Genomic DNA, 25,445 nt, shown 5'->3' on the forward strand with positions numbered 1-25,445 from the left:
GGGTCCGGGAAGCCGTGGCCCAGGAGGGAGAGGCTGGGATGCAGAACTGAGGGGTCCGGGAAGCCGTGGCTCAGGAGGGAGAGGCTGGGATGCAGAACTGAGGGTCCGGGAAGCCGTGGCTCAGGAGGGAGAGGCTGGGATGCAGAACTGAGGGTCCGGGAAGCCGTGGCTCAGGAGGGAGAGTCTGGGATACAGAACTGAGGGTCCGGGAAGCCGTGGCTCAGGAGGGAGAGGCTGGGATGCAGAACTGAGGGGTCCGGGAAGCCGTGGCTCAGGAGGGAGAGGCTGGGATGCAGAACTGAGGGTCCGGGAAGCCGTGGCTCAGGAGGGAGAGTCTGGGATACAGAACTGAGGGTCCGGGAAGCCGTGGCTCAGGAGGGAGAGGCTGGGATACAGAACTGAGGGTCCGGGAAGCCGTGGCTCAGGAGGGAGAGGCTGGGATACAGAACTGAGGGTCCGGGAAGCCGTGGCTCAGGAGGGAGAGGCTGGGATACAGAACTGAGGGTCCGGGAAGCTGTGGCTCAGCACGTTTCCCTCCTGGGGCCGTTCCCATCAGGTGACTCGGGGATGGTGAGGTCACTAAGCACTTGTCCCCTTCCCCACTGCCCCTCTACCCTTGCTGCACTGCAGACCAGAAGGAAGCTTCCTTGGGGCCTGAACCCACTGGGGGTCCCAGGGCAGGACCTTATTTCCTGAGTGTCCCCTGCTCCTGGCCTCCGGAGCTTCCCATGCCCTCTGGGGGTCTTCCTCTGCAGAGCGCGACCTGAGAGTGACTGCCTGGGCTGGGCTGGTCCCTTTAGCTCTGGGTTGTGCAAAGTCTTTCTCTGAGGGGCAGGGGTCTCCCCCTTTCCAGCCCTTTGGGCGTCTGCCCTGTTTTCCTGACTGGTGAGGGGCACTGAGGGTGGGAGACAGCCCAGGTTAGTTTAGCACTGAAATCACCCCTGAATTTTTCAGTGAGCTCCTCCGCTGTGCACACCCAGGAGGGCCTCTTTCCCGGCAGAACCACCATACTCGCTTCTCACTGAAACAGGTGCTTTCTTTGGCTGGGCTCTGCGGGTTGCCCCAAGTGTCACTTCATGGCGGACCTGACTGCCGTGCTGCAGCTGGACACCCCGTGGAGCCCAGCCAGGCTCTGGGCCACTCACCTGAATCCCCAGGAGGGCTGGCGGCGGGGGCTCTGGTTCTGGATGCGGGAAAATGAACTCAGATTTGGGCAGCCTCAGGTAATCTGGGAGAGAGGGTGGGTCCATTACTCACTGCCCCTCTGGACACCCTCTGCTGGGAGCTTCCCCATCAAGGCCGGGGTGGGAAACTGTGGATGCAGGGGTGTTGTGGGGGCTGCAGAGAGGGTGTGCAAGCAGAGTGTGTATGGGGTCTGTGTGTGCAGGGCGTGTGTGGGGTCTGTGTGTGGGAACCTGTGTGTGCAGGGCCTGTGTGTGCAGGGCGTGTGTGGGGTCTGTGTGTGGGAACCTGTGTGTGCAGGGCGTGTGTGTGGGGTCTGTGTATGCAGGGTCTGTGTGTGTAGGGTGTCTGTGTTCAGGGCGTGTGTGGGGTCTGTGTGTGGGGAGCCTGTGTGTGCAGGGCCTGTGTGTGCAAGGGTGTGTGTGGGGTCTGTGTGTGTGGGAGCCTGTGTGTGCAGGGCTGTGGGGGCTGTGGGGGGTTACCTGGGACCTGTGTGTGGGGCATGTTCAGGACTGTGGGTTGCAGGGTATGGTGTGTATGCAGCATGTGCGTGGGACCTGTGGGGTCTGTGCAGTGTGATGTGTGTGTGCACATCTCATGTGTATACCACACATACTCCTTGAGCTTGTGAGTGCCCAGAGAGGATGAAGACAGGAGGGAGGAGGTGGCAGTGAAGAAGAGGGGCAGAGATGACCTTGGGCCGTCTGAATCTGAGTCCTTTTTCCTGTGCCCAGAAGCAGGGACCACCCAGTCCTGCTCTGGACTTGGGTGAGTGGCCAAGAGCCTGGGCTTCGTGGGGTATCCAGCTGTGGCATGGGCAGTCGGGCCCAGCATGAAGTGGCACTCGGGGTAACCAGCAGAGCCCAGCCAACGCCGTGGAAGCTGGGAAGCACTGGGACTGCATGCCCTGGCTGCCGGGGCTCTGTGCTTGGCTCAGTCACTTGCTTGTGGAGTGACCCGGGCAGGTCCCCCCACCTCCCTGCCCCTGACTTCTCCATCTGTAAAGTGGGGTGGATGGTGCCGATCTTCCCACATGGGGGCGTTAACAGAAGAAGGAAGGGTGGGGCATGGTGGGTGCTCGTAGCAAGGTGAGGTATCCCCCAGATTCACGTCCACATGGCACCTCAGAATGGGACCTTACCTGGAAACAGGGTCTTTGCAGACATGATAAGGCAAGGATCATAAGATGAGATCACTGTGGGTGTAGGGCGGTCCCTGGATCCAATAACTGGTGACCGTGTAAGTAGAAGAGGGGACATGGAGACACATGGGAAGTGGCCATGTAATGAGGAGTCAGAGCCCAGAGGAGGTGTCACAAGGCGAGGACCGCTAACGGGTGCCGCAAAACTGTCAGAGGCAGAGACAGATCGTCCCCACAGCCCCCAGGAGGAACCAGCCCTGCCCACACCCTGATTCTGACACAGCCAGTTCCCAAAGGACAGACACTGTGTGATTCCACTTATCTGAGGTCCCTGGAATCAGAAGGCAGAAAGTAGAACCGTGGGTGGTCAAATAATCCCTGAAGGCCAGTCTGGATTCAAGGGGTCTAAGCCGCTGTCTCTTGATAGGAGGAGTCTCAAAGTGTTCCTGGCCATCCTTAAACTGCCACAGTCCACCCCTGGCACAAATTATTTACATTCTCACCATATGCAGTGCCATTCCCCCTTCCTGCCAAGATGCCCAAAGTCTCATCCCATTATGGCATCAAGCTTAGGCTTGAGGTCCAGAGTATTTTTTTTTTTTTTAACCAGGCAGCCTCCCAAGCCAGAGTAGGCTCAGAAAGACTCTCAGGCCCAGGATCTTGTCACAGAAATCAAGTCCAGGTGCAGACGAGGCTCTTCAGCACGCCACCAGCTTCACGGGGAGTTTTTTGAGTATGATTCCCTCAATCTGAAGACTCGTGCACCTGATATGCACTGGTGACACAGGCGAGGGAAAACTGTGATCAATGACCCTGGCCAACAAGAGAGAATTGGGAGGCCCATAGCAGCCACTGGTCCATAGCAATTCTGAAATCCAGAGTCTCTGATTAGGGCCATGTCCTGCTGCTCCCCAAGAATGATTCTGTGGTGCTCAGTTCAAACTGCTGGGTTCCTGGTCCCACCCTCCAAGTCATCCCACCTTCACAGTGGAGCAGCCTGCTTTCTCTTACCCATGGTCCATCACGGTCTGAAAACAGTAAATGGAAAACTCTGGAAATAAACAATTCCTGTTTTAACACAGGTCGTTCTGGGTAGTGTGGTGGAATCTCTAGCCTTTCCACTCCGTCCTGACTGGGATGTGAATCACTCCCTTGTCTAGAGGATCCACGCTGCAGATGCTCCCTGCCCATTAGTCACTCAGCAGCCTTCTAGGTTTTCAGACGGATTCTCGGGCATCCTAGTACTTGGCTTCCAGGAATCCTTGTTTGACTTAATAACGGCCCCAAAGCACCATGGTGGCGATGCTGGCAATTCTGACATGCCAAAGAGAAGCCATAAAGTGCTTCCTTTAAGGGAAAGATGGAAGTTCTCAAAGTAATGAGAAAAGAAAAAAATATTGTAGGCTAAGGTTGCTAAGACCTACAGTAAAAGCAAATCTCTTATCTAGAATATTGTGAAGCAGAAAAAAGAAATTTGTACAGTTTTGTTTTCACATCTCAAACTGCGTGATACAGGTATAGCCACAGTGTGTGATAGGTGCTTAGTTAAGATGGAAAAAGCATCGAATGTGTGGGTGAAAGACATGAGCAAAGTCATGCTCTGATCAACAGCAACTGAGTTTTACATTCCCCACAGTTTCAGGCATCCACTGGCGGTCTTGGAACGTATTCCTCCACGGACCAGGAGGCTACCGTATCCTTAAATGGACATAGCTTCTGGAGAGTAAATCTCTTTGTACTTCCTAGGAGGACTTCTTATGAATCTTTCTGGGATTCGCATCATCAGGCAAAAACTACCCTCACAATTCTGTCCAATACAGGCCTCTCTCTGGTGGCCTGGGCGTCAGGTTGCTGTTTCACATGCCCTAAGATTCTTGGAAGCCCCCCATTACCTTTTTTTTCCTACTGAGAGAGTCTATGAGTCCAACTCTTACATCTTCGGAAGTCTCAATGCAGGGTCTTGTAGCCATATCCATTAGATATTCTTTACTCTGAAGATTATATTTTTTATTTTGAGAGCATTTGCCATCTGAAGGTCCTGGGAATGAAGAAGAAACTTAATTCTAAATCCAGCAAATTCAGTTATTTAAAATATTTTTTTTTTTCTGAATTTACTGAAAATGGAATATTTTGATTTTAGCTCTTCTCTATCTTATACTATGTAGCTAAAAGAAGCTAGTTGGAATATTCAATACTCTTCCTGGAAATGCCCTCAATCAAATCAAGTAATTCATTAAGTTTATTTTCTATTTTCTACATTACAATGGGGGTCAGTGTTGCCAAACTTTTCTGCATAACAAGATCCTTAGTTTTTCTAACCTATAATCACAATTTCCTCCTTCTCCTCCCGGCTTCCGCCGGAAGTCTTCCCTGGGCTCTCTCAACTTCTATTTGCCACCCAGTTCAAAGCCCATTCCCCATGGCTATGATTATGGCTGTATCTTACTTCTGGCCCCAAATTCTATAATATTTAGTTGCTTAAAGTAACAATTTATTATCGCTGGGGGTTCTGTGAGTCAATCAGACTCAGCTCAGAAGTTCTGTCTTGGGGATCTTCTCATTGTGTTGTGATCAGGCAGCAGCTAGGCCGGCAGCCATCTGAAAGCCCAGGTGGGCTGTGTGGGCAAGATGGCTCCAATCCCATGTATGGTGCCTTGGGGGGATTACCTGCATGGCTGGACTCCCCTGGGTTTCTTGGCCAAGTACCTACGTGTGGCCTCCCAAGCATGGTGGTCTCAGGGTTGGTGGGCTCCAAGCATGGGTGTTCTTGGTGTCCTGGGTAGAAGCTGCAAGACTTCTCATGGCCTAGGCTTGGGAGTCCCAGGTCATCTCTTCTGCTTCATTCTATTGATCAGACAGGTCACTAAGGCCAGCTCAGACTCAATGGCAGGGCACTGAGACCCAACTCTCAAGAGGAAGAGAGTCAGATAATTTGCAGGTACCTTGAATCTACCACACCTCCCTGTCCATTTCAGGGTTCCACACTTGGCCTCATCTGATACATCATGGAAGGTGGGCAGGGACAACCCACTTCCCATTCCAGATGTGTGCTCTGATTGGTGAAGGCCACTCCACATACTCTTCTAGTCTCTGACACAGTAATTGGGTCAGGGATGGGCAACAAAGGCCTAAACCAATTACATCACAAAATTCCCTCAGCCACAGTCTAAGTGGTTGAGGTTGGACTTTTCAGTGCATGACCCGTGTTTATGATTGGAGGAGAGGAACCCTCTTTCTCTTGACTGAGACCAGTGCTGCCCAATAGAAACATAATGGAAGCCATATGTATAATTTTCAAGTATTCATATTAAAACAAGTAAAAACAAAATTAATTTTAATATTTTATTTAACTGAATATACCCAAAATATTATGATTTCAACGTATCGTCAATTAAAAAATTACTACTAAAAAGCTTTACACTTTTTTTTTTTTTGAGATGGAATTTTGCTCTTGTTGCCCAGGTTGGAGTGCAATGGAGTGATCTTGGCTCACTGCAACCTCCACCTCCTGGGTTCAAGTGATTCTCCTGCCTCCCTTCTCAGCCTTCCAAGTAGCTGGGATTACAGGCATGCACCACCATGCCTGCCTAATTTTCATATTTTTAGTAGAGATGGGGTTTCACTGTGTAGGCCATGCTGGTCTTGAACTCCTGACCTCAGGTGATCCACCAGCCGTGGCCTCCCAAAGTGCTGGGACTCCAGGCATGAGCCACTGCACCTGGCCTACGCTATTTTTTTTTCCAACACTGTCTTCTAAATCAGTTGTGCATTTAACTTCCAGCTCTTCTCAATTTACACGACACACATTTCCAGTGCCCAAGAGTCACATGAAGCCAATGGCCGCCCTATTGGACAGTGTAGCTTTGGATGGGTTGGGGTCAAGACCTGAGGGCTAGTCTCAAGTCCACAGGAAGCCAACCCAAAGATGACGCTGTTACAGAGTCAGGAACAGAGCAGAACGTATGCCTGAGAAGTCAAGAAAGGCCCTGTACAACCCATGCCTGAAGCTTAACGTCCTTTTGGAATTTTCAGCTACAAGGTCAGCATTTCTTGCGTGCTTCCATAAGTTGCAGGTGTGTTTGCAGTTTCTTGCAACACTCAGAGTCCTGGGTAATATTCTCCTTTTGTCCTGGTGATCTGGGAGGTCTTAAGGGAGAAACCCCTTGAAGGGTGTGAAAGGCAGGGGTGGATCTGGGTTTTAAAACTTGCTTTAATTAATTAATTAGTTAATTAATTTTTAGAGATGAAGTCTTGTTATGTTGCCCAGGCTGGTTTTGAACTCCTGGGCTCAAGTTATCTTCCTGGGATCTGGCTTTCGAGAGGTCTCAAGCTAAATTTGAGGACCCTCAGAAGGAAGAAAATAAAAGTACAAATAGGACTTAGCTAAAGGGCTTTGCAAGGCGGCGCCTACTCCCTGGGTGCTTCCTCCCAAGCACCCTTCACCAAAGCGGACAAAACTCGCCCTGTCCCTCTTCCCAAGATGCCAGAGGCTCTGGCTGCACAGTCCCCAGACAGGAGCTGCTTTCCTAGTGCAGGACTCTGCTCCGGGTCTCCACATTCTCCAAGTGCCTTGGGAGTCCCTCAGTGAAGTGGATGCTTTAGGATCCTCGAAGAACCAGGGGCTTAGCCAGGGCTCGGCCTCACACAGACGTGAGAGCAGATGGAAGTTCTGAGGTCCTGGGCGGGGCCTAGGGTCAGAACCCAGCCAGGGAGAACAGCCAGGGCTGGCAGGCAAACCCCAAGTGGCTCCTGGAAGGCCACCTGCCACAGGGGGTGTGGAGCAGAGGCTCCCCGGCAGGCCCACCTCTGGGGTCAGAAGCCCTGTGTCTGGGTGGTCCACAGCCTGAGGCTGGGATGAGAAGTGCAGGGGGCAGAACCTCCCTACTGCCTCCCAGGTTTCTCCCAACGGTGGCTTCTGGCCAGTCCTCCCCGAGAACCAGACAGGGACCGGGACACCGGGAATTGAGACTCCTGGAGTCTCCATTTGTGCTTGTGTTTTGATGAGGGGATTGGGGAAGCTCTGTGAGAACAGCAGGGAATTTTAAACCATGTTCAGAGTTGTCTTAATAATCAGAAATCACAGCAGGTTAATGAGAAGGGTGGCAGTGTGTCCCAGGGAGGTGGGTAGACCCAAGAGCCACTCCGCAGGGTGGGGCCCTGGCTCCGGCGGCTCCTGCCCTGCCCCAGGCCTCTGTTTCTGTCACCCGGGGCAGCAGGAGCCTCTCTGGAATCTATGAGGGATTCATGCTGCGCAGACAGGAGGACTTGGAAATGTCAGGGCTCGGCGAGGCTAGCCTGTCCCCTTCAGAGGAGCAAAGCCAGCTTCAAGGGATTTGAGAAACCCGACATGCAGGACTGGCCTCCCTTGGGCCTGCCTGCCCCTCTCCAGCGGCAATCTGGGGCCCACAGCTCCCGGCATCCCCTTGTCTCCTGCCTAGAGGTAGACGAGGACTCCTGGCCCTGCTTCCTGGGGCATCCTTTCCTGCTGCACCTCGGGCTCGTGGACGTGGGCAGTGCATGTGGTGGGGACCCAGCCCTGTGGGTTTGGCCCCTGCTCTAGGGACAGACGGCCCCCTCCCTCCTGGCTCCAAGCTGTGTGCCACCAAGTCAGGCCTGTCCTGACAGCCGGACCCAGCCATGGGCATGAGCGGCTCCTCTGGGCCTCCGGAGCCAGCACCCCTGTCCCAGGCCCACTGCGCCTGTCGCTGGAGGCCTCGGGCAGGAAGTGACAGATGTAGCGCTCTCTTATCCCAGCACTGGCCGTGGCCATGGGGAAGGCCTCCTCCATCCCAGGCAGACACTGGAAGGCCACGCTCGCCTTTGAGGCAGGGAGGGGGTGGGGGCCAGGCCCTGCTGCTGCCGCAGGGCTGTCCCACACAGAGCCCCATTCATCCCAGCTCCTGCTCTGTGCGGCTCCCCTCCCCCACACGGCGGGGCTGGCACCCGCCCAGGAAGGGGCATCTCATGGCAACATCCCTGGCTTCTGAGCAGGGGGCCTCTCATCAGACTCAGGACCCGGTGGGTGGATGCTGCCTGGGCACTGGGTGCCCCCCAGTCTCCTGGCTCTGGGTGATTAAGGACCTGCTGTTGCTCCTGGAACGGGAAGCTGTGTGACCAGAGGGGAGAAACAAGGGGCGGGGCAGCCAGTGTCAAAGTCTCCCAGCTGTGTTGGAAGGTAGCCGCTCTCAACCTGAAGACCCTGGACCAGGAGTGTGGGTGCCAGTGACCAGGCCCTTCCCTGTTCACTGCCAGACACTGACTCTTGAGACAGCCAGTCACTGCTGAACAGATGGAGGCCCCTCCTGCACACAGGGGAGACCAGGAGGGTGTGCATGGGTGCATGGACACACACTCTGACCAAGGCAGCTGCCTCTACCTGTGCCAAGGCAACCTGTGAGAAGTGGCAGAGGGGCTGAAGGCACAAACAGGTTTGATGCGTCCCCCTCAGGGGCTGCTCTCTGCCCCACCCCTGTCATCCTGGAAGTAGGGTCTAATTTGGCTTCATCAATAACTGCCCTGCCCTCCAGGAGAAGGATCAGACCAGCATGAGCTGGTGCACATGCACTCACACACACCTGCACAGAGGTCAGTGTCTCCACCAGCAGGAAGGGCTGTCCGGCCCTGCCCCACTGAGGACTCAGCATCTGGCCTGGGGGCTCCGCCATCCTTCCCAGCACATCTGATCTTCACAGGCTTGGTCCTGACAGTGCAGGTGGTCGGGGGGGAGGTGTGGAACTTGTCCCCTGTTGGAAAAGGGATTCCTTTCTCCCTCCTACCCTATGCCTGCCCATCTGTCCAGGGCTGATGGGCCGCCACCGGCCCATCACAGCAGGATGTGGTGGTGACACACCCATCTTCTGCTCGTTCAGCAGCTGCACCTGCGACTTCACTCCCTCGCCTTTTAGTCCTTGCAAACTCCTGGAAGGTGGAGGCTCTTCCCTTTTTCAGTTTACAGATGGGAAAACAGAAGGCCTGGAGCCGCCCTTCATGGCTGAACATCGGTAAGGGCAGTTCCCACTAAGGCGTAGGTTGGGGATTCGGAGCCTCTTCAGGGGACCGTAGGTGTGTACGCACCAGCTTGCACGCACCAGCTTGCACACACATGCGAAGCACACACATGTGAAGCACACACATGCACCTCCCGCCCAGTACTTTCAGCTGGGGTCTGAGGTGAGTGGCCAGTGAGCTTGGAGGCTGAGTGGGCTCCTGACTCACCCCGCTACTCCCAACCCAGCACCCCTGCAGGGCTGAGCTTCACTGGTGATGCTGTGCTGTTTTCTCTGGCTTCCCTCTGCTCTCACTGTTTAATGTTTTTTTCTCAGCTAGCGACCCCATTGCCCGTCTGTGGAATCCACCTTGGAAGTTTACTCCTCCTTCCTTGGGCTAAAATGGGCCCTAACCCAAGGAAGCCTAGCTAATATTTCAGCCTCAGAGGTGGGGAAATCTTGTACCCTCCAAAAGAGGATCCTTCCTGCCTCCTCCAGTGTCTGGTAGCCCCTGGCTTCCTGGGCTTGTGGCCACATCACTCCAACCTCAGCCTCCATCTTCATGCGGCCTTCTCCCCTGTGTGTGTCAGACCGTCAAATCTCCTTTCCTTTCTCTCATAAGGACCTCAGTCATTGGATTTGGGTCCCATCCTAAATCCAGAGTGATTTCATCTTGAGACCCTGACCATAATTATATCTGCAGAGAGCCTTATTCCAAGTAAGGTCACACTCACAGGTTTAAGGAGTTAGACCTGGCCATGTATTTTGGGGGTCTCTGTTGTACCCACTGCAGCCTGCCATCCACACACGCTGTGTAGCCAGGCCACTCACTTGCCTCAACTCAGGATCAGCCTCTCCCAGGTCTCCTATATCTCCTCTGTATTAGGCCATTCTTGTGCTGCTATAAAAAATGCCTGAGACTGTGCAATTTATAAAGAAAAGAGATTTGACTGGCTCACGGTTCTGCAGGCTTCACAGGAAGCAAGGTGCTGGCATCTGCTTGGCTTCTAGGGAGGCCTCAGGAAGCTTCCAATCATGGCAGAAGGCGAAGAGGGAACAGGGACGTCACATGGCAAATGCTGGAGTGAGCCAGAGAGTTTGGGGCCAGGAGGAGATGACCGCACACTTTTAAATGACCGGCTCTCAGGAGAACTCAGCGAGAGCTCCCTCATCACCATGGGGATGGTCCAAGCCATTCAGGAGGAATATACCCCCATGATTCAAACCAGTGCCATCCCCAGTGATTGGGATTCCATTTCAACATGAGTTTTGAAGGGGAAAAACATCCAAATTATACCGTCCTCTGACCGCTCTGCTCTAAGCCCGGTCCTGACAGCCCCTGCCCCACCCTGGGGACAGCAGCTGCTCCCATTCCTTCCTCCCGGGTGGACCCCGTAGAGCAGCAGGCCAGGCCTCTTTCCTGCCTCAGCTCCAAACCAAATTCTCCCGGAAAACTGTTCTTTTGAGGAACTCAGTCAGCTAATGTGCTCCCAGGAGTAACCTCACCCAGTGAGCTGTGGGTGACCCCGAGCAGGTCAGCAGGTGCCCTGCTCTTCCTGGGGGCCCCATGGTACCTCTGCCTGGACCCTGACCTGAGAGCCTCCCCTTACTGAGTGCCCAGCAGATGCCAGTCCTTTCCCCACACTGACTCACTCAGTCCCGCGGTGAGCCTGTGAGTTGGTTTCTGCCAACAACGCCATTTTACAGATGAAAAAATGAGGTTCAGGTAGTGGGTGGAAGCCAGACACCTTGCCTTTTAATACACACTCCCAACACATAGTCACCCTACACACACACACACACACACACACACCCTAATTTATATATAACTTCTATACAAATGACTTAATACTTAGAAATATTAAATTTATTTTACATTTATATAGAGTCTATATAGGTCTATAAGCCTATATGGATATAGTCTTTTACCAAATATCTCTGTTTACAGTAGGATACCTTAACCCTGGTGACGTGGTTTGGCTGTGTCCCCACCCAAATCTCCTCTGGAATTGTAGCTCCCATAATTCCCACATGCTGTGGGAGGGACCTGGTGGGAGATGATTAAATCATACTGTTCTCGTCATAGTGAATAAGTCTCACCAGATCTGATGATTTTATACGGGGTTTCCCCTTTCACTTGGCTCTCCTTCTCTTGTGTCTGCCACCATGTAAGATGCACTTTTTGCCTTTCGTCATGATTGTGAGGCCTCCCCAGCCACATGGAACTGTGAGTCTGTTAAACCTTTTTCCTTATAAATTACCCAGTCTCAGGTATGTCTTTCTCAGCAGCCTGAAAACAGACTAATACACCCAGGATGGGTGCAGGGTCTTTAATTAGGAACTTGATGACCTCCTCTGGCCCAGCCTCTCCAGAGAGGGTGTTCCCTGGTCATGTGCTGTGGTGGTGGGGGGAGATGGGGTGTGGTGTGGGGGGGACATGGGGTGTGGTGTTGTGGGGGACATGGGGTATGGTGTTCCCTGGTCATGTGCTGGGGTGATGGGGGGACATGTGGTATGGTGTGGGGGGATATGGGGGTGTGGTGGAGGAGATCTAGTCGCCTCACTGCTTCTCGGCCATACCTACTCCCACTCAAACCAGCCCTGCTGGGTTTGGCTACATCCACGCACCCTGCAGAGGTCCCAGAGACCTTTGATTCCTGGACCTTACTGATGCACTGAGGCATAAAGTGGCTCATTTCTTCTTGACTTGCTGCCTTTCTTTTTCCCAGCCCTGCCTGCAAACCTGCAAACCTTGTTCTAAGGTTTCCCTGATCTCTGGAGGGAATCTGTTTCCTCTGCTTTTTGGTTTCCATCCTTTGGTCTCCTGTCTGCTGGAGCCTCTGCTCTCATTCCCTTTATCCTTCTGGCTTTGCTCTTTTTGCTAATGATCCCCTTACTGTCATTTTCATGTGATTTTTAAGCGCGATCAGAAATAACCACACATGTTCTTTCTTTGTACTTAACTGGAAATCCTTGAGCATCTTTTTCAAAGGTTTTCCTGAATTGTGGTTACATGAGGTCCGAGAATTTTTCTTGGATTCCCATATCTGGAACACACGGGAATCATGTGATTGTGCATGGGCAGTTTGACCGTTAGAAATGATCATCTCAGTTACTCAACAGAACTTCAAAGCTAAATTCTAGGATACTGTCTACACAGTGCATGCATGAAAATAATAATCATAGAAACAGACTGCTGACATAAAACACAGAGAAACTAGACTGCAAAAGCAAACTCTGTGGATATTATATACAGAACCCCGGGTGACAAGGCATCTCTTCAGATCCTAAAGTACAAAACAGTGAGGACAAACCAGCAACAGCCCCAAGACGTGGCCAATGCTGGAGTTTGTGGGAGAAGAGATGGCAGGAAGAAGGCCACATTTGAAAAACTCAAGAATAGGAGAATCCCAAGTAGACAACAAACAAACATTCATTAAAACTCACGGGTTAATTTAAGAGCAGCTGCTGAGATTGGGTGAGATTTTTGCCTACTCTGATATTGGGTCATGCAAAAGGGACCAAGGTGAGGGAGGAAGAAGCTAAAGAGGTCTTGCCTGCAGAAACTCTCAGAAACAACTGGAAAGGGCAGGTCCCATCCTGAGGAGAGACTGCCAGGAATGGAATTAACTTGAGTAGCCTGGAAGCGTCAGAGCTGAAGAGGAGAGGGAAACAGAGCCTGGGAATCTCATCAAGTAAGCATCATGCCTTGAGCACTACAAGAAAACAACAGCAGAAAGGAATTGTGATGCAAAGGAGGATAATATCCCTATAGACAATCAGGACACAACCGACAAACATTCCCACAGACAGCTGAGAATTGTAGCCTGCTACTTAAAAATAAGTTAAAAGACATTAAGAGAATGATACAAAACATACAAGAGCAACATAAATCCTAAGGAAAACACACAGAAATGAAGTGACAGAATTCAACAGAAAATTGGAATGAAAGAAAAAAGTCATTTCTGAAATGAAGACTAAACAAAAAAACACAAGAGTAAACAAACACAGCAAAGAATGCCTCAGAAAAAAAAACCCAAAAAGTTAAAAGAAAAAAGCTTTAAAAATTTAAAAAGTAGAAACAGAGATGAAAAAGATTTGTGAGAAACTGACAACGCAGATTGATAAAGATGACCCCGTAGACTGATAATGGGTATCTATGAATTAAAAGGACAAGAAAGCAACAACCTAAGTAAAGACTTAACAATACTGAACACTGCACTTCAGGAAAAGGCTCCTGAAACAAAAAGAAAAAGTTTTGAAACTACTTATTGAAAGAGCACACCACACTCCTGAGAATGTGACCTAGAACAGTGAACCAAAGGCATGGTCTTCTGAAATTACTCTATTTGAAAGAAAAAGAAAATAATGTTTTGCCAAATGACTGAGCAAAAGGAGCATGTAGACCATAGAAGAAAGAAAATTAGTTTATCATCAGGCAGCAACTCTTTATGCCAGAAAACTCTTTATGCCAGAAAAAATGGAGTAACACATTTAAGCTTATGTTCTTAAGAAAAGAAAACGTAAGCCAAACATCTTTTATCTAACAATAATGACTTAATCCTAAAACACAGACTAACTTTTATTGACACAGACATGCAAGAACTCCTGGAACATTTTTCTCAGGAGTCCTTTCTAAGAAATCGTTTAGAAAATAGGCTTTAGAAAATAAAAATCACAATTTCAGAAAGACATTGCAATAAAAACTGGAAGTGAGTATTAAATATGTATTTACTTGTGGAACTCAAACTAATAAGAGTGAAGGGGAATGGGCATGAGCTGCAGTGGGATATACTCTGCCAGTGCAGATTAAAGGATTAAAAATAGTGGAGGGTGGGGAGAGCAGATGCACGCATTTTTAACTGGTTTTGTTTATCATGGTTGGTGGTGGCAGCATTAGTATTGTTATTAGGCGACTGGCATGTGTGTGTAATGAGAAAGAAAGCAGGTGAATAAGTAAAGGCTTTTCTGTTGCTCCCTACATCCCCGGGAGCCAGGGCTCACCACCTAGTAAAGAAAGGCAATGGAGATATTAATGAGGTTAAGTAAAAACCCCTGTGGTCCAGAATTTAAATGGGAAATATAACTTATTAACTTGAGTTCCTTTCTCTGTAGTACACATGTACACAACACACACACACACACACACACACACACACACACAAACACACACCCCTTAGCTCTGTTCAGTGAAGAAATCCAGATTCAATGTGTGGCCAACCTAGCAGCTCTGACTGTGGTTTTGAAATATTATTTCCCACAAAACAAAGCTAATGATCTTTATAGAAGTTACTGATTCTGAATCTGAGTCTGGAAATGTAACATTGAGCTTGGAACACCTAGTCATACGATACGGCAAGGAAGTTGTCAAAGTCAACTGGGATTGCGTCCAAAGGATTCAGGCGCTGACCCAAAGTGGCTTCCACTGGCTAAAGATGAAGCCACTGAAGCTTCAGTAGGTACAAGAAATGCAACAGACGGAAGCCTGTAAGTGTTCAGATGCAGTATACAGATTCGTATGTTAATGGATCTAAACATAAAATACGTGTGTGTGTATGTGTGTGTGTGTGTATAGCTGTATAACAAATTACCTAAAATCCTGTTGGCTTAAAAATGAGAGTAAATATTTATCTCACCCAATAGCAATGACCTACTAAGAGTGGATCTTGCAGGGGAGTGGGGTCTGAGTTCTTTCCCACCTCGGGCCCCCTCGATGGCCAGCCATCCCTTTACCCACACATCAGTCTGCTTGTCCCAAAATACCATGGCACTCCCCAAAGGTGTTTACTGGAGGTGGCCCCAAGTCTAGGGTGCCCGGGCCAACGTGCTTTCTGGAAACACTGCACGGATTTGCTCTCTCCTTGGATATTTGTTGGTTCTTGTCTCACCCCATGCTCGCCAGCACTAAGAATCATTTCTAGGCGTCTTGGCAATTTTAATAGGCAAAGCATGCTATTTACTCTCCTGTTTGTATTTCATTAATTTAAATAGGTTAACATACATGTTTAATAACCATTTGCATTTCCTTTATTGTGAGTTTTTTGTTTGGTTTGTCCATTTTTTTTCTATTAACGTCCTAGTGTTGTCAAAATACATGTACTTTCATCTGAAATCAATATATTCACATAGTTAAGCTATATTAGTGGATAAGTAGAACCATCTTTTGGCCCCAAGTCCCCTCATCTTTGCCTTGCCCCCTGGGATGATTGCTTTTTGCTATTTGAACTCCTTCTTTTGGTTCTTGTTTGTCTGGTGATGACCTCTGTATTTCTGTGTGATGCGTCTAGAATTGGGATGGTAAATTTACATTACTGTTGCCATGCTCTGATGTCTTCCTGTGATGGCTGCAGAGAATTTAGCTTCCTCACACCCTCTGATCATGGTGTCAGAGAGCTTAGTTCTTTTATTATCTTCCCTCCAGAATCATCACTAACTCTTTCTTTCTTTCTTTCTTTCTTTCTTTCTTTCTTTCTTTCTTTCTTTCTTTCTTTCTTTCTTTCTCTTTCTTTCTCTCTCTCTCTCTCTCTCTCTCTCTTTCTTTCTTTCTTTCTTTCTTTCTTTCTTTCTTTCTTTCTTTCTTTCCTTTCTTCCTTCCTTCTTTCTTTCTCTCTCTCTTTCTCCCCTTCCTTTCCCTTTCCCTTTTCCTTCCTTCCTTCCTTCCTTCCTTCCTTCCTTCCTTCCTTCCTTCCTTCCTTCCTTCCTTCCTCTCTCTTCTTTTATTTTCTCTTTCTTTTTTTGAGACAGTCTTGCTGTGCAGTGGTGCAATCTCGGCTCACTGCAACCTCCATGTCCTGGGTTCAAGTGATTCTCCTGCCTCAGCCTCCCGAATAGCTGGCACTACAGGCATGCACCACCACGCCTGGCTAAATTTTTTTTTTTTTTTGTATTTTTAGTAGAGATGGGGTTTCACCACATTGACCATGCTGGTCTTGAACTCCTGACTTCAAGCAATCCACCCACCTCAGCCTCCCAAAGTGCTGAGATTACAGGCATGACCCACTGTGCCCAGCCTCACCCTTATTTCTAGAGCTCCCACTTTGTAGGATGAAGATCTTTGTTCCGTTGCCCTCCTCTTCACCACTTTCCACCTCTCTTTCTCCAAGCCTCTGCCCATTGGCATCTTACTTTCACTCGTCAAGGTGGATGATATTTGCATTCTGCTCTGAAATTATAATTAAGTCTTCTCCACCCAAAAGTTTAAAACCTAAAATGTTAAAACCAAGAGTGTTTATCTTATTGTGACTATGTAAATATTTATTTTGAGAACAAAAAGTCATTTATATTCTCTAATTGAAACTTTATTACATTACATTATCTATTCCAGAGTCATGATATCATTTCCTCTATGGTCTAGCTATTTGTTTTCCTAGGACTTTTAATTGCCTTTTATTTCTAACATTGTCTATCTTTATCACTCAGTGAGTTCTTTAAGAATCTCAAGAGTGCCTGACGTCTAACCCTCCTTCTCCATGATGCTTCTGGAACCTGTGTCTTCTTGCTTCTGTCTGGGGAGCTGCTTGCCAGATGGCTGCACAGCTGTGCCCTTGGTGTCTTCATCTTTTCTTTCCTGGGTTGTGTCCCACATATTTTCTTGTTCTGTTGGACTTTACTTCATTTTTCAAGAACACATCCTTAGCACAAGTGATCAAGGAAAAATACATATATTAGGCTTCATTAAGAGTAAAAACTTCTGTATGCTGAAGGACACTATTGAAAAAGTGAAAAGACAACCTATAGTAGGAGAAAATATTTGCAATCATATGTCTCATAGGGACCAAGTCTCCAGAATATTAAAAGAACTCTCATAATTCTACAAGAAAAGACACAGAAGCCGATTAAAGACTGGACAAAGGATTTGAATAGACATTTCTCCAAGGAAGACATATGAATGGCCAATAAGCACGTGAAAAGATATTCAATGTCATTAGTCATTAGGGAAATGCAAATTAGAACCACAATGAGAAACCTCTTCATACTCATAGGAAGGCTATAATTAAAGAAGGAAAACAAGTGTTGGTGCAAAGATCTGGAGACATGGGAACCCTCGTCCATTGCTCCTGGGAATGCAACATGGTGCAGCCACTTTGGAAACAGTCTGGTAGTTCCTAAAAAAACCTCAGACATGGAATTACCATATAACCCAGCAATTTATTTCTTAGGAATATACCAGAGAGAACTGAAGACATATGTCCACATAAAAGCTTGTACACAAATGTTTCTAGTAGCATTACTCTTAAGAGCCCCAAAGGGAAGACAACCCAAATGTCCACCAGTGGATGGACAGAGAAAAGGAATGAAGCCCTGAATCATGCTACAACATGGATGAGCCTCAAAAAAATTACGCTAAGTCAAAGAAGCCAGACACAAAGGACCACAGATGTTATGGTTCCATTTATTTGAAATGTCCAGCATAGGCAAATCTATAGAGACAGCAAATAGATTAGTGTTTGTCAGGGGATAGGTGGGGAGGAGGCACGGGGAGCGCCTGTTGATGTGGAATTTTGTTTTGGGGGGATGAAAATGTTCTGGAGTTAGTGGTGATGATTGTGCAATCTCGTGAATAGCTGCTGAATTGCGCACTTTAAAATAGAGAATTTTATAGCATTTTATAAATTATGTCAATAAAGGAAGAAGAAAAGATGAATAAGAAATCATGTAACAATGTGTTCTTCCTTTATTGATATGATTTATATCAATGTTGTTTTATATGTTTTATTTATTATTATTTAAAGCATGAAAAAAACCCTAGGATTAGGTGAGAAATGGCGGCTTTTATTTGCAAATATGCGTACACTCTCGGGTGAGGTTCTCTGGTCCACAAGCACGGGGCCAGGGAAGTCGCTCCGGCACTCTTGGGTGAGGTTCTCCGGTCCACAAGTAAGAGGGGTCGAGGAAGTCATGCTGGTGCCTGCCGGTGGCGGACTTTTATGCATTGCTAGCGGGAAGGGGAGGGCAGTAGGCGGGATTGGGGCGTTTCCATAGGCGTGGTCAGGTAAGTTTCGGTTTCTTCAGATTGATGTCATGTGGTGCATGCTCAGTTGATCTGCATTTTCCCACGCACGGGTAAGTTGGTGATGAAGAACCAGGAAGCAACAGGGACTGTGCCATCTTGTTCACCTTCCTCCATCTTGTCCCTTCTCCCTCACCCAAACAATATATAGCATATACATTTTGCATAGTTATATTTTGATATAATATAAAAGTTATATATTGATATGTATACATCGTCACATGATTTCTTATTCAAACAGTACCTGGGAAGAACACACTCTGAGACTTTGTGTATCTGAACATGTCTTCATTCTTTATGTACTTTCCTTTACTCATGGGTGGATTGATTGATTGATTGCTATGTGGGGCATACCCCCTAGACTATCTCCCTGGCTAGTGCTTTCCTGGTGACTATCTCTTGGATTTTAATTACAAATTGGTAGAACTTATGTTTTGAAATATATCAGTTTTTCAGTGGATGTTTGTGTGTACAGGAAAAAGTTACATCACATTCTCAAAATGTAATTTGCAATTTTAAGTAAAACGATTGAATTACATTCCACATACAATAGGTACATTCCACATACAATAGCCAGCACATTAGCAAAGGGTGTGGAACTCCGAGACGGCTGGCTCAGAATCACCCTGGTCCACACGGCAGCCGCGTGCACAGACAGGCTGATTGTTCGTGACCAGGACAGGCTGTTTACATTTTATACTCAAACATGATTCGTTACTAGCATACAGAGATTCCATCATGTTATATCTCATTTTGGAAAAGTAGATGGGCGGTGCAGTAAGGTTGATATGTAATATAGTATAATTATTCCTTTTAAAATAATAGAAAGTAGGTTCCCAGGTAGCATTTTCATGCAGAATGGCTGATTTGGGGGAATGGATTATTGATGCTATCTGTGAGATGTCTGTAGTTTGGCTGGGTTAGAATTCTAGGTTCAAAACGATTTTCTGCAGGAAAATCACTCACGCCTGGCAGGTGTTATTCCAGATTGTCTTGGGTCCAGGGTTGCTGCTGAGCCATTTGATGTCACTCTGGTTTTCATTCTTGTTGAGTGGCCTCTTTATCCTCTCTGAGAGCTTTTAGAAGCTTTCCCGGATGGCTTGCTGACCACCTGCACCATATTTGAGTGTGCTCCTCTGGGCAGGCTGCTGACCCTCCTGCATCTCAGCTCCTCACCGGTGAGCTGCAGGCGAGGACATGCTTCTCTCAGCATGACATGCTTCTCTCAGGTTGCTGTGAAGACAGATACGGGGCCGTCTTGGAGGCTGCCGGGCAGGCGCCACCCGGCCTCGGCCACTGTCAGTGTTCCCCTGCCTGGGTTCACGCTCCCATGACTTTGCCGGGCTCTCGATGCTGACCCCACCTGGCTCCCTGGCGCTGGTCTGGGACACCCATCACTGCGTCCTCCTCAAGAATCCCTGACTTCTTTAAAGCCCATATTGGTCCCTGCCCCAGGCTCTCAGGGTACCACCCACACCCAAGGCTGGGCCTGCTGCCTGTGCCACGCTGTAAACCAGGCCTCTGAAACAGCGACAGCAGCAGCTACAGCCATTTTAGTGCTCTCCAGTCTCCGTGATCTGTCCTCCCATCCCCACTGGAATCTCCTGTGAGGTCACTGAACACAGGGTTGGGAAGAGGCCTGCGTGTGTCGGCTCCAGGGCCAGGGGCTGCTGCCCCAGCTGCCAGCCCCTCCTCCACTCTCTGCAGCCTCTGCCCTGAGAAACCCCAGCCTATGCTGTCCTCCCCTGTGTGCCCTAGGGGCTGCTCCCTCCAGCAGAAGGGACCCTTTGTCCTCTCCTGGCCTGGCTGCCTCCAGTGCACACATCTCTAGATGCCCTTCATCTTTGCATCTGCCCCTCACCCACTCCGGACCTTTTAGGGCCGGGAATCGCCACATTTCCCTATCTCCAGGGGCTAGCCCATGACTGAGGGCTCACTAAGCACATCAAGCTATAATAAAGGCTCTTCCCCTACACTGGCCTCCTCCTCCCCATACTCAACAGCACCCCAGAGTGGGATTGTCCTTGCTGTCCCGGACATTGCTTTTTAAGCCATACAAGGTTTATGGTTTAAGATAATATCTAGAGTGAGGGGCTCGGGCACAAAGTTGAAGGGGCACCAAAAAACTAGAGATTCATGATAAATAGTATCTTAATGCAATATTTCAAAAGATCAAATGCAAAATGAAATGTCTGATGGCCAAAATATCAACATTTGAAAGGAAGGGGGGATTAGGAAGAGCCTGAGCCACATTGGAGCCTGTGGCAAAGGACAACCGGAAACACAGATTTTGCCTTCTCTAAAAATTGATGGAGGTTGTTGAGAATGGGTGTGGTCGATGTGGGTGCACCCTCAGATGCCTGTACAAGGAAGGGAGGGGAGCAGACAAGCCCTTCCATTCAGGGGCTGCCAGGATGACCCCCCCCACCAAGAGCAGCTCGACAGGTGAGGGGGGCTACTCCCCAGTCTGACTCGGTTAGTGGCGCAGGTGCGAGGCCCAGGTGCCTGTCTCCTCTGCGAGTTTTATGCCACATAAGTTGCCAAAGAGGAAGTGTCAGAGCGAGTGAAGCTTGGGGAAGTCAGGAAGATCCATCCTGCGAATAAGGAGGAGTTGGGTGGTTAGGAATAAAAAGGAATTCACAGGCCACAAGCACATGCTTTTGGTGGTACAAGATGCTTGGGGAAGCTCAGTGCATCTGGTTTAGTGATTCCAAGGGGGATGAGGAGGGAGCTGGACTCCTTCCCTTACAGGGGTAGGTGAAGGTCCCCATGCACCAATTCTGCCAAAAACAACTGCTTCAGGCGAGAGAAATCACAGAGAAAAAGGCGGGAGTCGTCTTCCAACCCCGGTCCCTATGCCTTTTATGTCACATCCTGAAGGCTTTGTTGTGTCTGCTGATCACTGCTGTAAACATAACATTTCATGAGCAGAGGCTCAGATGTTCCAGGACGAGTAATACTGAGGGACTGCAAGAGGGAATGAGGCCTTTAACAGGATTCCTCGTGTGAAAGCGGCTTTGGACAGACTGGGTGCCTCTGCATCCAGGAGGGAAAGGCTCCAGCTGCCTGCAATGTTCTTTGTGCAGGAATGTTTGCCCAGACACCCAGGGTCATGCGTTGAATGGTGTCCCCCAAAAAGATACGTTGAAGTCCTAATCCCCAGGACCTGTGAATGTGAACTTACTTAGAAATAGGGTTTTTGCAGATGTAAGTTAAGGTTTTGCAGATGTAATAGGGTTTTTGCAGATGTAAGTTTGCAGTTGGATTTTGGGGTAGGCCCTAAATCCTAAAATCCTATTGTTACGGGATCCTTGGGGTGTTGCTTCACCAGCCAGAAACCTCTGTGGCCAGTGGCGCCTTTGCCTGAGTTTTGCTCAGGTCTGCTGGGCCCACTCGACCTGGAAGGCTGTGCTCAGCTCGTGCTACTGGCCTGGATCCCATGCCTGCCAAGGGCGAGCAGAGTGGCGAGGGGTGTGTGAGTGAGCGAGCGTGGGGTCCAGTGGCACCCAGAAGCTTGAAGATGCTAGGAACTGCAGAGTTCTAAAGAGGGTGTCACGGTTCTGTCTCAGAGAGCAGAGTCCTCACGTGGTGGAGGAGGTAGAAGCTCTGTGAGGCCTTTTTAATAAGGGCACTAACCCCATTCATGAGGGTGGAACCCATCTCCTCCCAAGGGCCCCAACTCTTAATACCAACACAATGGGGTTCAGGTTCCAACCTAGGAATTCTGGGAGGACAGCAACATTCACAGCACAGCACAGCCACAGGTCAAGCCCAGAAATGCCGGAGCCGCCGGAAGCTGGAAGACAAAAGGAAAGAGTCTGCCCTCAAGTCTTTGGCGGGAGTGTGGCCCTACCCACCGATGCCTTGATTGGAACTTCTTGCCTTTACAATGTGGCAGGAGCCAGTGCCCTGTGAGGTTGTGGCTGGACCAGGGTCACTGTAAGCAGCTTCCACAGCTGGCACCGGGGAACATGGTGGCACCCATGAAGCTTGAAGATGCCAGGAACTGCAGAGCCCCAAAGAGGGTGTCACAGTTCTGGCTCAGGGAGCTCCTGGGTCTGGGCCCCCTGAAGGGCTGCAGCTCTGCTCTGCTTCTTGTCCCCCACAATGTGACGAGCAAGGGGCATGTTTCAGCCCTGCTTGTGTTACGGCTCCTTCAGCCCTGCTGTTCGGTGGGTCTCAAGTTCTTGTTGCCCAGGAAGAATGAGGTGTGTGGACAAGTGGAGGGTGAGCAAGGTGAAGAGGAGTTTTATTGAGCGACAGAACAGCTCAGAGGAGGCCTGCAGTGGGCAGCCCCTCTTTGCAGCCAGGGTGTCCCAACTAGTGCTCAGCTCTCAGGAGAGAGGAGACCCTGGGGTGAGTAGCTCCGCTCCACAGCTGGTCATCCAGTCATCTCTTCAAGTCTGGCTGAGTCTGAGGTTTTTATGGGCTTCAGAGGAGAGAAAGCGCGTGCTGACTTGTCCATGGGTGGCCATGAGCGGGCCCAGAAAAAACACCACAAGTTCCCACTCTGGTCCATGGGACTGGCAGCCTGGCCCCTGGGCTTCAGGCCTTCTCTGACTTGAAGGTGGGGCTTCACTGGGAACCTGTCCCTTTTTACCCAGGAGCCTGTCTGTCTCCCACCACCATTCATGGCTTGCAGGCCAGTGCTGAGCCACCCTCAGCCCCCCTTCGACCTCCCTCCCATGCTTGTCAGCACCCAAAGTCCGGAGGGGACCAAGGCCGAGGGGGCTGGCGTGTCAGTGCTGTCCCAAGTGTGCACACGCCAGGCCAGGTTGTGAGAGCACCCAGGCTTGGCCTCAGCTTTGCTCTGAGACTGGAGTGGTGCCAGCAGTGGGGAGAGACAAGACAGCGGGAACAGGCATTTACAAGCCTGTGGGGGTGGGGGGTCTTCTTGGGCCCTTGAGAGTGCAGAGGTGCCTGTGTCTGCAGCTCCAGCTTGAGTGGCTGTAGCTTGTGCCTGGGAGGGTGGGGCTCCTGCCTGCTCCTGGCTCCCACTGGCTTCATGGAGCATGCAGCCCCGGCTGTGCCTCCCCCACTGCAGCTGGCATCATGGCAGTGGTCACTCCAGACGGGCTACTACTGTCATCACAGTTACCAGTGTCCTTCTAGGGAAAGGGCAATTTGGAGCCATGAAGACACACGGGGAGAGGGGGAGAGAGCAGTGATGCGGCTTGCCTCCAGTCCCTTTGAGCTGCTGTAACACAATACCTTAGACTGGGAAATTTATAAACTACAGGAATGTATTGATCACAGCTCCAGAGACCAGAAAGGCCAAGATAGAAATGCCAGAGGATTCGATGTCTGTGGAGGGCCCATTTCTCATCAGGGTCACCGTCTTGCAGAGTCTTCACTTGCTGGAGGAGGTAGAAGCTCTGTGAGGCCTTTTTAATAAGGGCACTAACCCCATTCATGAGGGTGGACCCAATCTCTTCCCAAGGGACCCACCTCTTAATACCAACACAGTGGGGATTAGGTTCCAACATAGGAACACTGTGGGGACAGAAACATTCACACCACAGCCACAGGTGAAGCCCAGAAATGCCGGAGCCACCAGACGCTGGAAGACAAAAGGAAAGAGTCTGCCCTCGAGCCTTTGGAGGGAGCATGGCCCTACTGATGCCTTGATTTTGAACCTCCCGCCTTTACACTGTGGCAGAAGCCACACAGTTCGTGGTAATGTGTTACGGAGACCTGGGGAACTAATACACCCAGAGTCAAATGTCAACACTTTTCTGAAGACTGGGGAAGATGTTGTAAAATAGTAAGAACATGTTAAAATGAGGAAAGTGATCATTTAGGTTAGAATTGCGTACTTTAATGTCAGCCTGGCTGAAGAACTTTGCCAACACTCTGAGGAATGATTACTACACACGTTCGGTCCCTGCTATGGGGGCTCCACCACAGTCCGGTCTGGCAGCACCTGAAGTGGGGCTGAGTGCTGGGCGGCATTTCAGTGCTGTTCCTCCTTCAGACATCCTCATCCAAGACCCCAGGTCAGGGTAGTGACAAGGACAATTTACGGACAAGTAGATTTGCTGGAGGGCAAATATTGTCCTTTTGGCTTATTTAAATTTTCTATTTTTCTCTGTGAAAGAATATGAGATCTTTCCAAATTAGAAAAAGGTAATAGCCATTACTTTTATGTATGTACCTATTTGTTTATTTATTTATTTATTTATTTATTTACAGACAGGGTCTTGCTCTGTCACCCAGGCTGGAGTGCAGCTGGAGTGCAGCGGCATGATCATAGCTCACTGCAGCCTCATCCTCCCAGGCTCAAGCAAATCCTCCTGCCTCAGCCTCCCGAGCATCTGGCACTCCAGGGGCACACCACCATGCTTGGCTAATTTTTTGAAAATTAAAACTAAAAATTCATAGGGATGAGGTCTCTCCAGGTTGCGCAGGCTGCCATTACTTTGAAATAACAAAGCAAAATTGAAACATGCCCCAGCTTGGTTTTCTCTCCCTTTACTCGGTCTTGTGGATGGAAACTTCCATGGCACAGGGGCTGAGAAGGACGAGGCTCCCAGGAAGCCAATTAGTGTTTCCTTCCCCTTCAGCCACGCTTCTAGCTAATGATATTGTTAAGTACCAGCCTTCTCCCTGCTCCCTTCCCATTCTCAATCACATTGCTGGCTTTAAAAGTGTTTAATGTATACCCAAACCTTTGCTTTCATCTTATGCACTAAAAGCAGAAATGTCACATTTTTAAGAGAGACATCAAAAAGGGAAGATGTGAGGATGCGACAGGCTCCCCTTGCTCCAGAATCCCCAGAGAAGCTGATTTTTTTCTGCACATTGTCCTTACTTTGGCTATAATGGCCTCTCACAGCTCCCATCAGTGGACCTGAATGGGCTTCATCTCTCGACCTGGGGCCAGGAGCTCTGTGTGCAGAATGACAGAGGACCCTGGAGAGGCCACACAGCCATTCACTGTGGGCCTCGTTGGTGTCTTTCTTCATCCTGGGTTTTACTGAAACTCTCTAAAAATGAGCAAAGATTTCCATGGGAAATCAGCTGCCTCTGGAGGTGTGGACACCTGAACTACTTTAGAAAGTGCCGGAACTGCTGTCTCTGGAGCCAGAGAGGCAGGACGGTGGTGGGGTGCCCTCCGACTTCACAG

The 25,445-nt window shown here is 49.5% G+C and overlaps 1 protein-coding gene across 22 annotated transcripts in view; it reads left to right on the forward strand.

Moving 5' to 3' along the window:
• Positions 1-25,445, forward strand: part of COPS9 (COP9 signalosome subunit 9) — a 394,021-nt gene that overhangs the window by 187,501 nt on the left and 181,075 nt on the right. The window contains exon 1 of one of the 22 annotated variants that reach the window (XM_050751497.1): positions 9,044-9,047. The exons of 19 other annotated variants lie outside the window; for them this stretch is intronic. The gene's annotated coding sequence lies outside the window, so the exon portion shown is untranslated. Of the gene's footprint in view, positions 1-9,043; positions 9,048-11,810; positions 11,815-11,840; positions 11,845-25,445 lie in introns of those variants that run through there. 2 more of the 22 variants (XM_050751512.1, XM_050751506.1) reach the window with 2 other exon arrangements.

Source organism: Macaca thibetana, chromosome 12 (assembly GCF_024542745.1).
Source record: "Macaca thibetana thibetana isolate TM-01 chromosome 12, ASM2454274v1, whole genome shotgun sequence".
In the NCBI taxonomy this organism is placed as follows: Eukaryota; Metazoa; Chordata; class Mammalia; order Primates; family Cercopithecidae; genus Macaca; species Macaca thibetana.